Here is a 13815-nt window from a genome sequence, read left to right as displayed (position 1 = left end):
ATTATACATATAGCACTTAACTTCATAGAGGTATATCTGTCAGGATTCATTATTTGGTTGCTAATAAATTAAGAGGTTCTTATGGGAGATACGGATGAGAGGGGCCCAAAATGCTAGAATTTCAAAAGCAGCATAAATAGTAGTACCACAGCTGGTCAGTGTATTGATCATCTCCCCGAAGATAAACCAATTTGAATAGCTATGCACATATCATACTAGTTTCACAAGACTTCAGGAAACCAGGTGTAAGTTCATAGTGCCTTGTTTTAGGATAGGAAAAAGAAAAGACACATTGAAGAAGGCAGTAAGGGAAGTTGCCTGTGTCATCCTTGACTCAACTTCAAGCAACTGCAGCTTGGAGCAAGGAAGACTCCCCACCCCCTTGGGAGAAGGATAAGGAATTAAGTCCAGGGCTTAGACTTGAAACCCAGTGCCAGGCCCACCACAGTGTAACCCAGAGTCGGCAGAGCCTCATGACTCCTAACACCAAGCCAGTATCTGCAGATGAACCTGGGGAGTAGTGTTAAGCAGATGGCCAAGAGACAACTTGCACCTCCCCTACCCCAACTTCAGGCTACAAAGTGGGAAGTAAGACTCTCCCCGAAGCTAACCCAGGACTTGGCCTTGGAGCCCAGTGCCAGGTCTACCCTGATGAAATACAGTAACAGAAAGAAACCAAGGGCCCCTGTGTCCAGGCTACCAATCACAGATGGACCCTCTAGACTTACTCTGCCTTCAGGCAGAGAGACATGAGCCCTGGTGGGACAGAGTGGTTTTGGGGCCAGCTTTGTAGTGGATCTGGGGCATACACCCTCCCACCAACTCCACAGACTACACAGCTTCCTGAAACTGTAAGACCGGATGCAATCCTGCTTGGCATCAGCTTTGGTGGCCAAGAGCTGTCCCCAGTAGCCCCTGCCCTCATCCTCAAGAAACACAGTTATACCTAGGTCAGTGCTCTCAAACAGAGCCTCAAATCTTTCCCAACACCAAGTGGACACTTAGACTGTGGAGGGATGGACTTGTGGTTTGGCTTCCAGCTGCATCTGCACCAGCCATGTCACAGACCTGCGTGCACCCCTGAGACTTCACAGCATAGCATAACCTGAAGACAGGCTCCATGTGCTGGGAGTAAGAAAGGGCAGTAATCATAGGACATTGTCTTGCAAATTAGTGCTAAGATGGTGAAACTGAACACTAGGAAGATCCTAATGGCCCCTGTCCCCAGGATAGTGTAGGTGCCCCAGCACCAGGTAGACACATGCACCCCCATCTATCAGAATGCTATTCCAGCCAGCCTCGCCTGTGGTTGGATATAGCAGTCTTGAGTTGTGAATCCATCTCAGCTTTAGGCAGCCCAGAGCAGAGTTGGCCGTGGGTCCCACACCAGTGCTCTTACTGGTTCTAGAAGGCTATGGGTTCAGAGTATAACACAGAGTTTGCATCACAAATGGCCATGGGACTGCCCACCCCACTCCTCCCCTGAAAGGGGCTAGCACAATATGGAAAGAGTAACTATCTCCTTGGGGAAAGGAAAGGTGGTGGGCAACAAGTCATGGCATAAGAGCCTGGGGCTGGTCCTTCCAAGGCCATCTTTGGAATAATGGCCCAGTGTTTAACCACAAACCAGAGCCTATGGATGAGGCTTCCAGGCCTACCTGACCACAGGGAGAGTCCTGTGGAAGCCAGCTACCCTTTTTAGGTACAGCTCTGGTTTATGGGGAACAATGCACCAACTGTAGACTTGAGACAAACCTGGGATTATGCTGCTCTCTAGTGCTGAAATAGCAACAGCACACTAACAGCCAACTCACAACAAACCTGGATTTGGCGCGCCATCTAGTGTTGATATAGTGGAAATAACTACAAACTCTGAAGAGCCTGCTTAGAATTTCTGGAAAGACAGACTCAGAAAAAAAGGTAGGTAAGGAAGACGAGAACAAATGCCTGAACCTTCAATGCCCAGATGTTGTTAAATACTAACAAGCATCAGGGACGTTTATTTCAAGGAATCATGACCTCACCTGTCAAAATAAGATACCAGGAACTGATTTTATAGTAACCAATACGGGCAAACTTTCAGATGGAGAATTTGAAACAGCTGTTTTAAGAAAAATCAGGAGATTCAATAAAATACAGATAAAAGATTTAATAGTCTAACATATTAAGAAAACTGGGGAGATGGAAGCCATTTTTAAAGATCAAACAGAAATATTTAAGCTGAAAAATACACTATGCAAAATTTAAAACATAATAGAGGACATCAGTAGCAGAACAGATCAAATAGAGGAAGGAATCTGTGAGCACAAAGACAGACTATTTCAAAATACACAGAAGTAAAAAAGACGGGCATCTGCATTCCCATGTTCATTGTAGCACCCTTCACAGTAGACAAGAAATGGAAACAATTTAAGGGTCCATAATCAGACACGTGGGTAAGGAAAATGTACCTATAAACAATGGAATGCTACTCACCCATAAGAGAGAATGAAACCCTGTCATTTGCAATACTACAGATGAACTAGAAATAATTATTTTAAGCAAAATAAGCCTGGCTCAGAAAAATAAGTAGCACATGATCTCACTCATTTGTGGAACTTTAAGAAGTTGATTTTTTTGAAGAAGAAAATGGGATGCTTATTATTACCAGAGGTGGCAAGTTAGGGGGAGGGAAGGATAAGGAAAAGCTGATCAATAGGTACTAAGTCATAATTAGCAGTATGAAGCTCTGGTGTGCTACTGCACAGTGGGAGGACTATAGATAATGATAATGTACTGTATAGTTAGCTCTAAAAATAAATGAACCATCAAGACATGAAAAGACAGGGGAAGAGACTTACATGCATATTACTAAGTGAAAGAAGATACTCTGAAAAAGTTACTTATGGTATGATTCTGACTAATGGCATTCTGAAAAAGGCAAAACTGTGAAGATGGTAAAAACATCCATGATTCCTGGGGGAAGGAGGGATGAATAGGAAGAGCAGAAGATTTTTTTCTGCACTTAAACTCTTCTAGATACTACTACATTAGTGGATAAATGTTATTTTGCATGTGTCCAAACCCATAAAATGTACGTGACCAAAAGTGAAACCTAATGCAAAATATGGAGTTTGGGTGATTATGATGTTTCCATGTAAGTTCATGGATTGTTTAAAAAAAATACATACCACTATGGTTTTGGGTATCAGTAATAGGTGAGCTGTGGAGGAGACAGTATTACTGGGAACTTTCTCTCTGCATTTTCAACTCAATTTTGTTGTGAACCTAAAGCCACTCTTAAAAAAAATAAACTGTATTAATTTTTTAAAGGAAATCTGGACTTCTCATAGCCTGGTTTTTCTCTCAGGCATGTTGTTTCTTCCCCAACCACCCAGTCTCCCCAAGACATTCTTCAATCTGGACTTCAGATACAGCCTCTAGAGGTCAATTATCAAACATCCCATTCCAAAATTACTGGAGTCAGAGAAGCAGATAGGACCATGACCCCAGGAAAGTCAAAGTAATGAAGTATCTAGAGCCTTATATGCACGGGCTTTTATAAGGCGATGTGGAATGATGGGAAATCACATCCTGTATGGGCTTTTGTGAAGGGTAAAAGGGTTCCACGTCTCTCAATCCCCCTTTAAATACAGAACCCAAAGCAATATTTTTTCCTGTCAAGATCTGGTTGTAAACTTCTCTGGGTTACAGTCCATAATCATTTTGTATTCAAAGCAAATTTGATTGTACTTAGTGCCTGGCTATCTCCTCTGATTGTCTTTGAACTTCTGTTGCTGACAGCTATTTACTATCTGACAGCATTTCAGGTTTCTGCCCATCTTCCTTTATGGTTCATTTTGTAAATGGAGTGGTGACACAGTCAGATTTAAAAAAAAAAAAATGCCTATCTTTACCGTCAGATTCATTTGTTTCATGTCTTGGCCTAACCTACAAATACTCTGTTAGCTTTAAAGCAGATTGTCAGTCTCAGTCCTAATGATACATGGGACCAGATGATTCTGTGTTGTGGGCAGCTGTTCTTTCTTTATAAGATGCTTAGTGGCATTTGTCGCCTCTACCTACTAGATACCAAAAGTGGCCCCCTCAGTGTGACAACCAAAATTGTCTTCAGATATTGCCTAATGTCTGAAAGCAAAACTGTCCATAATTTACATTAGGTTCACAAAGATTTCAATACTAGCTTATGGATTCACTCTACAGATGATTAACCAAAACAAGGGAAATGTGGAGCGCTACAAAATTCCTTCTTTTTTTTTTTTTTTTTTTTTTTTGGTACTGGGGATTGAACTCAGGGGCACTTGACCACTGAGTCACATCCCCAACTCTATGTTGTATTTTATTTAGAGACAGAGTCTCACTGAGTTGCTTAGCACACAGGCTGGCTTTGAATTTGCAATCCTCCTGCCTCAGCCTCCAAAGCCACTAGGATTACAGGCAAACATCACTGAGCCCTGCCAAATTCCTTGTTTCATCCTACCAATCACTATCCAATGAAATACCATGCTCATATATGAATTACATAGGTTTGCATATATGTATAAAATCATTCGTTATTCATCATTACACTTTTTGAGAGTACTAGATAATCAAGAATTCTGAAAAATTTTCCACTTAAAAATGGATGTGCTTCATGGACGAGCCATACATTGCACTTAGAGCAGCTTTCCAAAGCATACTTTTTATGAATTTTCAGTAAGAATGTCAAAGATTTGTAACTCATATTGATTTTACAGGGCCCATGTTAATGTTTTATTGGAAATAACTGATTTGTGATAGATTACACATGTGGTAATCAAATGCAAATAAAGGTACTATTTTCACCTTAGTTTTCTTTCAAAATAAACTTTTGTAAAGTCTTATTTTCATGTGGTTAGTTTGCTGTAACAAAAATCAAATTTGCTTAGTTAAGTAAATGCAACACAAAGGATGATATCAGCTTGATTCCAATCCACTTCATTATAGCTGACTTCATTCAGTCCATAAAACAAGAAGTATGTTAAACCATGATGGCCCACCACTTTTCCTTAACTAACTAAACAAAAATGAGGCCTGTAAAAAATATCCTCATGCCAGGTGCAGTGGTGCACACCTGTAATCTCAGCACTTTGGGAGGCTAAGGCAGGAAGATTGCAAGTTCAAAGCCAGCCTCAGCGATTTAGTGAGGCTCTAAACAATTCAGGGAGACCCTGTTTCTAAATAAAATATAAGAAAGGACTTGGGATGTGGCTTAGTGGTTAAGACCCCTGGGTTTATCCCTGGTACCAAAAACTAAAAAAAATAAATAAATAGAATTTTCATGAAATATCTTCATTAGAATGGGATTGAGCAGTAGCCACCATTTGGCCTCCAGTTCTATGTTTGATGTCAAACCAACAGACTACTTAGCAATGTGGGTGGAGAACACACCTCTCAAAATTAAATACTGAAATCATAACGCATTTCCTTATGAGAGCCTTCTGAGAGCAAGGTAAAGTAAAAGAAAATGTGTAAAACTGCTCAGGCATCTAGGCCAGTAGTTGATGCTACATGTCTTTGCATAAGTCCTCTCATGCTCTGCTTAGACTCTGTACTCTGTGGAACAATTTTGCATGATAAAGTGTTATCTGAATGTTTCACCTTTCTGTAAAACAGATTATACCACTGCCTTCATGGTATTATTTTAGAAGACAAAAACAGACTGCTCCAGATCCTGATTTACCTATTGGTTTTAATTTCATTTGTTTATGGGTTTTCTTCCACTTAAAATCAGAGGCCACTAGGTTTATGAGCTATGTGGAAGCAAATTTCCTTCTAGCAGAGAGATTTCAAGGGGCTAGAAAAGGTATGAAGATTCCATTAAGAATAATTATCAGAGGCCGGGAAGAACCAGAGAGCAGAAGAAGCAATTGGCCCATTTCACAGTCCCTCCAGGGTTCAGCCGGGTGTGTCCAATTTAAATATCAAGGACAGGAACACATTTGGTGTTAGACTTTTATATGAGTTAACTGAGTCCAAATAATTTTATGCCACATTTAAATTGACCAACAACTTTCAACTCATTTTTATTAGCAGGAATTTGCAACAAATGCCAAGGGTATTTAACATCATATCTGCACCTGAATATTGAAGAACTGAGAGAAACAAATTCTAGTGTCCTTCCAAGTATATTGTAAAAGTCCAAGTTAATGAACTATTACTAAAATCATCAAGGGAATGTTTATATTTAGTTATTCTTACCTTAACTGTCTCTCTTGTTGTCTATGAACTCGTGGTTGGGCAGGTAGAATAGATGAAAGAAATCATCTATTACATTCTCTGTATTCTCTTTAACCTCCTTAAGCTTTATCTTGAAACACCATATAAGTTCAGGAGATCTAGCTTATAACTTGAGACCACATTTAATAACAATATACTGTATTCTTGAGAAATGCTAAGAGTGGATCTTAGCATTCCTATCACAAAATATGGTAACTATAAGAAGTAATACACATGTTAACTTGTGGGTTTAGCTATTCCACAACTTATTGTATGAGAAATACATACAATGTTATCTATCAATTTAAAAATAAATCACAAGTTTTCTTCTCATATCCTTTAATTACAACTTCTGTATCAGTATAGCTTACATAATAAATACCACATTTTCTTTAAAAACAAAAGGATATAGCTGGGAGTATAGCTGAGTGGTGGATTGCTTGCCTAGCACACTTGAGACTCTCATATCAACCATTTTATAATAAAGAAGGCAAGGATATATTATCTAATAGAAAGTAATGTCATGCTTTCCACCTCCTCTGATGTGAAAGTTTAGGAACTAGAGAGCCATACCACAGTGCAGCTGCTTTGATGAGTTCCTACATACCAGAAGTTTTTCTCTGATTACATTGACATCATGGTTTCTAAATCTCAAGTGATTTGATTTTACAAATCAGAAAGGTGTTGTGCATTAAGTTATTATGATGCTCCATGGTTCCTAAGTGAATTCATCAGGGAAAAAGTCTGCAAAATTCACATATTCTATAACCCTGGGTTTTAATTTCAGCAATCTCAGGGAGGGCAGGGTGGGGAATGTTTTAAGAAGACCTAGTCAACAATCATCCAACCCGATAGGTAAACATTATAGAGTTAACCTACTTCACGGTGTTTTGGTTCTGACTCTCCCTTTCCCTTGAGCAGTTACCTGTTCACCTATTATTGTTATTACATTAATAAACAGAAAATTGGCCCTATAGACAAATCAGAATAAAGAGTTAATACTTGGCAATTTTTAAAATAAGAATAGAAAATCAGACTATCACATATTATTTTAAACCCAGAATCCTATATATACCCTTAAAACCACATGGAACTAGTTTATAAATATAGCAAGATCAAGCATTTTTTAACATAGGATTATACTTCCTTCTTTTAAGCAAGTTATCCATTACTTTATAGAATGCATAATGAGTTTAAGAGATAGATATTTTAAGCTTTGGAAAAATGAAGATATTTTTCTCTGTTAGTCAGCTTTTTATCACTGACCAAAATGCCTGACAAAAACAACTTATAGGAGTAAAAGCTTATTTGGGCTCAGAGTTTCAGAAGTTCAATCTATAATAGCTGACTCCATTATTCTGGGCCTGAGTTAAGGCAAAACATCATGACAGATGTACATAATGGAGGAATGCTTCCCAGCTCATAACAGTGAGAAGTTGGGGGCAGTGAGCTGGGGTAGAGAGAGAGAAGCCAGAGCCAAAATATAGCTTGCAAGAGAATTCCCTCAGTGATCTACTTCGTTCAACCATGTCCCACCTGCCTACAGATACCACCAAGTAATCCACTCAAATTTTAAATTCATCAAATCGATTAATCCACTGATTAGGTTACAGCTATCATCATCTATTTCACCTCTGTACATACCTGTATTGTATAACATGAGCTTTGGGGGTGACACCTCATGTCCAAATCATAACATTCTTCCCTTGGCCCCCCAAAGCTCATGTCCACCCCACAATGCAAAATGCATTCAATCCATCTCCAATGGTCCCCACGGTCTAACCAGTTTCAGCATTGCTCAACAGTCCAAGTCCAAAGTCTCCTCTGAGACTCAAGGCAAACTCCTGGCCGTGAGGCCCTGCAAAATCAAAAGCAAGTTATATGCCTCAAATATATAATAGCACAGAGTAAGCATTCCCATTTCCAAAAAAAGAAAGAAAGAAAGAAAGAAAGAAAGAAAGAAAGAAAGAAAGAAAGAAAGAAAGAAAGAAAGAAAGAAAGGGGTATATAAAGAAATGGTGGGACCAAAACAAGTCCAATACCCAGTTTAAAATCTATAATTTTCACATCCAGCATCTGGGGCACATGGCAATAGGATGTGATCCCCAAAGAGCTTGAGCAGCCCCAGCCCTATGGTCTTGCTAATTGCAGTCCGCATGGCCTCTCTGTCTTGGGCTGACTCTATCCACAGTCAGAAGCTTTCCTTAGCCAGCTTTCCACATGAGTGGCATCTCACAATGCCAAGGGTATCCATTGCAGCTTTGGTTTCTTTTGCAGAGCTTCACATATCACATTTCAGGAGCTGCCTTCAGGAATCTTGACCTTGCTCCTTTGCCTAGTCTCCCAGCCCTTCCTTTGAAACCTTGGTGTACGTCTCCATGACCCCTTAACTCTAGTATCCTGCATTTCTGCAGAACCAGAACCATGTGAGTGACACCAAGGTCTACCACCAGCTCCAGCAGTACTGGGCCTCCTTGGATTAGAGCTGCAGAGGTCTCTGAATGCTTGGGCTGCTGAGCACAATGAATTGAATTCTGGGGAAACAATTTTCTTGGTACCCCTAAAAAGCAGCATGCCCCCATGGTTTTTTCTCAAAGAAGTTTTCACTTTTACACCCTTATACATGTGATGAATGTGTTCCTGCCAATTTCTGAGATGCCCCAAAGACATTTTTCCTATTGTCTCTGTGTGAAGTACTTAGTTTCTCTTTAATCGCAATAATCTCTTCAATACTATGCCTTTTAAATTTTTTTTTAGTCATACATGGACACAATATCTTTATTTTTGTTTTTTCATGTGGTGCTGAGAATTGAACTCAGTGCCTCATATGTGCGAGGCAAGTGCTCTACCACTGAGTCACAACCCCAGCCTCACTAGGCCTTTCTTGATCCCAATTTAACATGTACTTCTTTTCTAAACAAACTACACATTTTCCAAATCTGCTTTACTCTCTGCTTTTTGCTCCTGATTCTTCATAGAAATCCTGGCTAAAAAGAATACCCGTGCCCAGCAATATCCATGCCCCACCTGAATTTTATCTGCCCTGAAATTTCCTCTGAGAGATTAATTACTTCATCGCCTTTAAATTCAGCCTCACAGAAAGTCTCAGAACATGGACAAAATGTGTACAGGTTCTTTGCCAGAATGTAATGTATATGGTGGCCTCCTGTCCGATTATCAATAGAGCCTTCATACCTGAAATCTCATGAGCACAGTCTTTACTGTGAGCATTCCCGTCAACATTCTGGTCTTCTGAGCTCCCACCAGAATCACCCATTAAGCTGCAATTCCAACATCCTAAGTCTTCTCCATTCTGGTTCTCCAAACGATTCCAAACTCTTCCCACAAACCAGTTCCAGAGGCTTTTGAACCATATAGTCAGGTATTGTCACAGCAATGACCCCACTTCTTATGTGAGTCAGCTTTTTATCACTCTGACTAAAATACCTGACAAGAAAACTCTGGAAGATAAAAAGATCATTTGGGGTTCATGGTTTCAGAGGATCCACCCACAGTTGTCCAAATCCATTGCTCTAGGCCCAAAGTGAGGCAAAACATCATGAAGGAAGTGCATGGTGGAGGAAAGCTGCTCAGATCATGGCAGCCAGGAAGAAGAGAGAGCTAGAGAGAGAAACAGAGAGAGAGAGAGAGAGAGATGAAAGAAACAATTGATAACATATAGTACCCAAGGGCACAAGCCTAGTGACCCACCTCCTCTAGTCAAGTCCCACATACATACACTTACCATTTAGTAATCCATTCAAATTTTTATCACATTAAGTGGATTAACCCACTGATGAGATTAGAGCTCTCATAATCGGGTCATTTCATTTCTGCACATTTCTGCAGAAATGTATAATTTTTTGAATAAGATAAGTTTTCAGGGAAAATCTCATCCAAACCATAATATTCTCTAAGACAAATAGACAATATAGTTGAAGATAAAAATCAACTATACTTAATTTTTCATTTCCCATCCTAGGTGACTATCAAGCACAAAATTAATTTGCTCTTCTAAGTCTGAATTTTATTTAAATTAGAGGTGTGACAAGATGTATACTGTAAAGAAGATGTATACTGTAAAGTGACAGGTGGACCGAACTCAGTATGAAGAAGATGCTGTTGTGCATGCCATTTTTTTTTTTGAGCCACCCTTTATCCTTATTCCAACTGGCTTCCAATAATTTATTAAATACAAGTTTTTGGAGTATAAGAGATCTGAAAAGAGTCTATAATCATATTAATCTTCTGATGAAGTTTTAGATTTACTATGGTGAGTTATGTTATTCCCTTTACATACAAAGATTATGAACAAATCTGATCTTTCTCTTAAAAGGCATCAGTGGAAAATTAGAGAATAAACAGAAGGATGATACAAAATAAATTGTACTTTGAGGAAACATTAAAGAATAGGTAATTTAGAACTAATCATCAACCCATAAAAATGTATCAGAAGATATATGTTTTGCTATTTGTTTTCATTTCCTGAACATGACCGAATAAGTGAGTTTAAAATGAAGTAAAAACTCTTAGGAAAAAGTTATTTGGCCTGATTGAATGTTTCTGTCATGAAAATTTTTCGTTCTCTGAGAAAGAAGCTACACAGAAATTCCCAATGCAAATGTTTCATTTCAGTACCTCCCAATTTTCCCCACCTGCTATTACTTGTTTAAAATTTTATTACACACTTCACCAAAAGTTCCAAATATGGAGGAACTACAACTTTTTCACTGCTGCATCTCACAGTATCCAATACAATACCTGGTACCTACTGGGTACTTCATAAGCAGTTGTTGCATAAATTAATTGCTTAAGGAACTGAGTGAACCACTTGTTCTTGCAGCCCTGAGCCATAGACGAAAAAGTTAAAAAATTCAACTTCCCTACACTCCAGGCGTGTTGGCATTCTGGTTAACATTTCCAACTACACCCACACACCCTCACCAAGGTTCCAGAGGTGTGACTGAAGCCCTCTTTGATTCTGCAGACCAATTAAATTTCATTAAATAACTTCCATCAGTGCCACACAGAACAGAAGGATCACCCAGCAGAGCTCTGCCCAACTTGTAGAGCTAAAAAAAAATTTGTAGATAAAATGCAATTTTAATTATTTAAAGCCATAAAAATTGGAGGGTAGTTTTATCAGTAATTGATAATTGGGCCAGTAAGTAACAATGTGAATTTTTTCAAAGGTTAATTGATCCCAAAACCAAATTAACAGACTATTTCCAATTCTTGTCAAAGTTTAAAAAAGATTAAGTGGATGTGGTAGGAATTTTAGAGAACAATGCAGAGAAATTTTCATCTTTTTAAAAACTGATAAGCAGCTATTTTGACTTCTGTAAAATGCTTGGAAAATTGTTCTATGTGTTTGAAGAATGCAAAATATGGGCTCAGAATATGCTTCAATATGTGGAACCATAACTTGTTGAAGAAAAACACCCAATGCATGTTGATTGAGTACTTGATTTCAGTCTGGCAGAATACCTATAATGGAGTGCAACCTGGTATTTCCTTTCTTTACTCTAGTAATATTTTTTCATGAACAAATAAGACATGAAATATTTTATATGTGAAGTAGAAATAACACAATATTTGGAGGAATTCATAATACAGCAAATAACACACTATATTTTGGAAATTAAACTATCTGAAATATTATACTACAACACGATAAAAATTTCCTTTTATTTGGTTTAAAAATATTCAATACTAAATATACTATCTTAGCCATTTTAACTGTATGGTTCAGTAATATTAAAGTTATTCACATTGTTGTGCAATAGGTCTCTACAACTTCTCCTTACAAAACTGAAAGTCTATCCCCATGAATTTATTTTTACTTTCTCCCTTCAGCCCTCGGCCAACTACCATCCTACTTTCTGTTTCTGTCAGTTTGACTACTTAGAGAAAAGGGAAATTATACACTATCATACAGACAGAGAGCAGGGTTTTAGTTGCTGACGGCTGGCTGGGAGAAGGGAATGATCAGGAGTGAAATCTTTTTGTGACTGATTTTTTTTTCACTTAGCATGATGTGTTTCATCTCATCCCTGCTGTAACATGTGATAGGATGCTTCCTTCCTACGGTGGATAATATTTCATTGTATGTATATGCCACATTTGCTTTATCCATTTTTCTGCCAATGGACATCTACCTGCTTTTTGGCAATTTTAAACAATGCTGAAATGAACAAGAGTATGCAATTATCTCTTCAAGATCCTCATTTTAATCCACATGGGTATATACCCTGAAATGGATTTGTTATGGTTTGGATGTGAGGTGTCCCCCAAAAGCTCACGTCTGACACAGTACAAGAAGGTTCAGAGGAGAAATGATTGGGTTGTAAGAGTCTTAACCCAATCAATGATTTAATCCCCTGAGAGGGATTAATTGAGTGGTAACTGAAGGGGTGGGGTGTGGCTGGAGGAGGTGGGATTAGGGCGTGGCTTTGGCAAATATATCTGTATCTAGAGAGTGGAGTCTCTCTGCCTCTTGATCACTATGATGTGAGCTGCTTCCCTCTGCCGCGCACTCCGCCATGATATTCACCCTCACCTGGAGCCCCAGGATGGAGCCAGTCTTCTATGGATTAAGACCTCTGAAACTGGGAGCCCTCAAATTAACTTTTTCTCCTATAAAGTTGTTCAGGTCAGGTCATTTGCTCACAGCAGCAAAAAAGCTGACTAAAATAGGATTATTGCTTCATATGCTAATGCTGTTTTTTTTATATTTTAAAGAATCAGGTAAAATCCAAAAGTTTCACCATTTAAATTCACTGAAGACAATGAGACCAGGGGATCAACTATGGGAATCTTAGAAAGGACCATCTGAGCAGCCAAAGAACAGAGTAAACAGTAATCAAATACTAAGCAACTAAAAATTCTTAATAAAGAAACAAAATGCAACAGGATTCCAGGGGAGTACTTCCCTTCATACCAAAGGTCTTCTTTCCCAACCCCCAGTCTTGAAAAACTTCATTTTCTTCTAAAGGATTTTTTTTTTACCCTAAGTGTTTCAATAGATACGTTGTCCTTTCAGCTCCTAGTAATTTGAGAGAGCTCACATTTTCTTGTGAAATTTTCTCTGTCCAACAGATTATGATAAATGTAAAATTAATTGGGGAAGAAAAGTATATTTCATCATAATGTATTGATATTTAAAAATGGATTTGTTATAACAGAATATAACTTGGCCATAAGAAGGAATAAAGTCCTACACTGATACATACTACAACATAAACACCTTGGAAGCAATGTGTTTAGTGAGAGAAATTCGACACCAAAAGTCATATCCAACATGGTTCCATTTATATGGAACATCCAGAATAGGTGAGTTCATAGAGACAGAAAGCAGGGTTTTAGTTGTTGAAGGCTGGGAAAAGGAACAATCAAGAGTGAACTTAATGAGCACACAACTTTAATTTGGGCTGATGAAAAGCTTTGGAGCTATATGGGGTAATGATGGCACAACACTGTGCTCCTGAATTTAAAATGATTAATTTCATGTTATTAAAAAATAAAGAATTTGTGGGGTCATGAGTTCTGAATGTATAGTACTATTCCTCTATTTTTAAC

Source organism: Urocitellus parryii, chromosome 2, assembly GCF_045843805.1.
Source record: "Urocitellus parryii isolate mUroPar1 chromosome 2, mUroPar1.hap1, whole genome shotgun sequence".
NCBI lineage: Eukaryota > Metazoa > Chordata > Mammalia > Rodentia > Sciuridae > Urocitellus > Urocitellus parryii.
The sequence above is the reverse complement of the archived record's forward strand: the minus strand, read 5'-3'. Positions refer to the sequence as shown.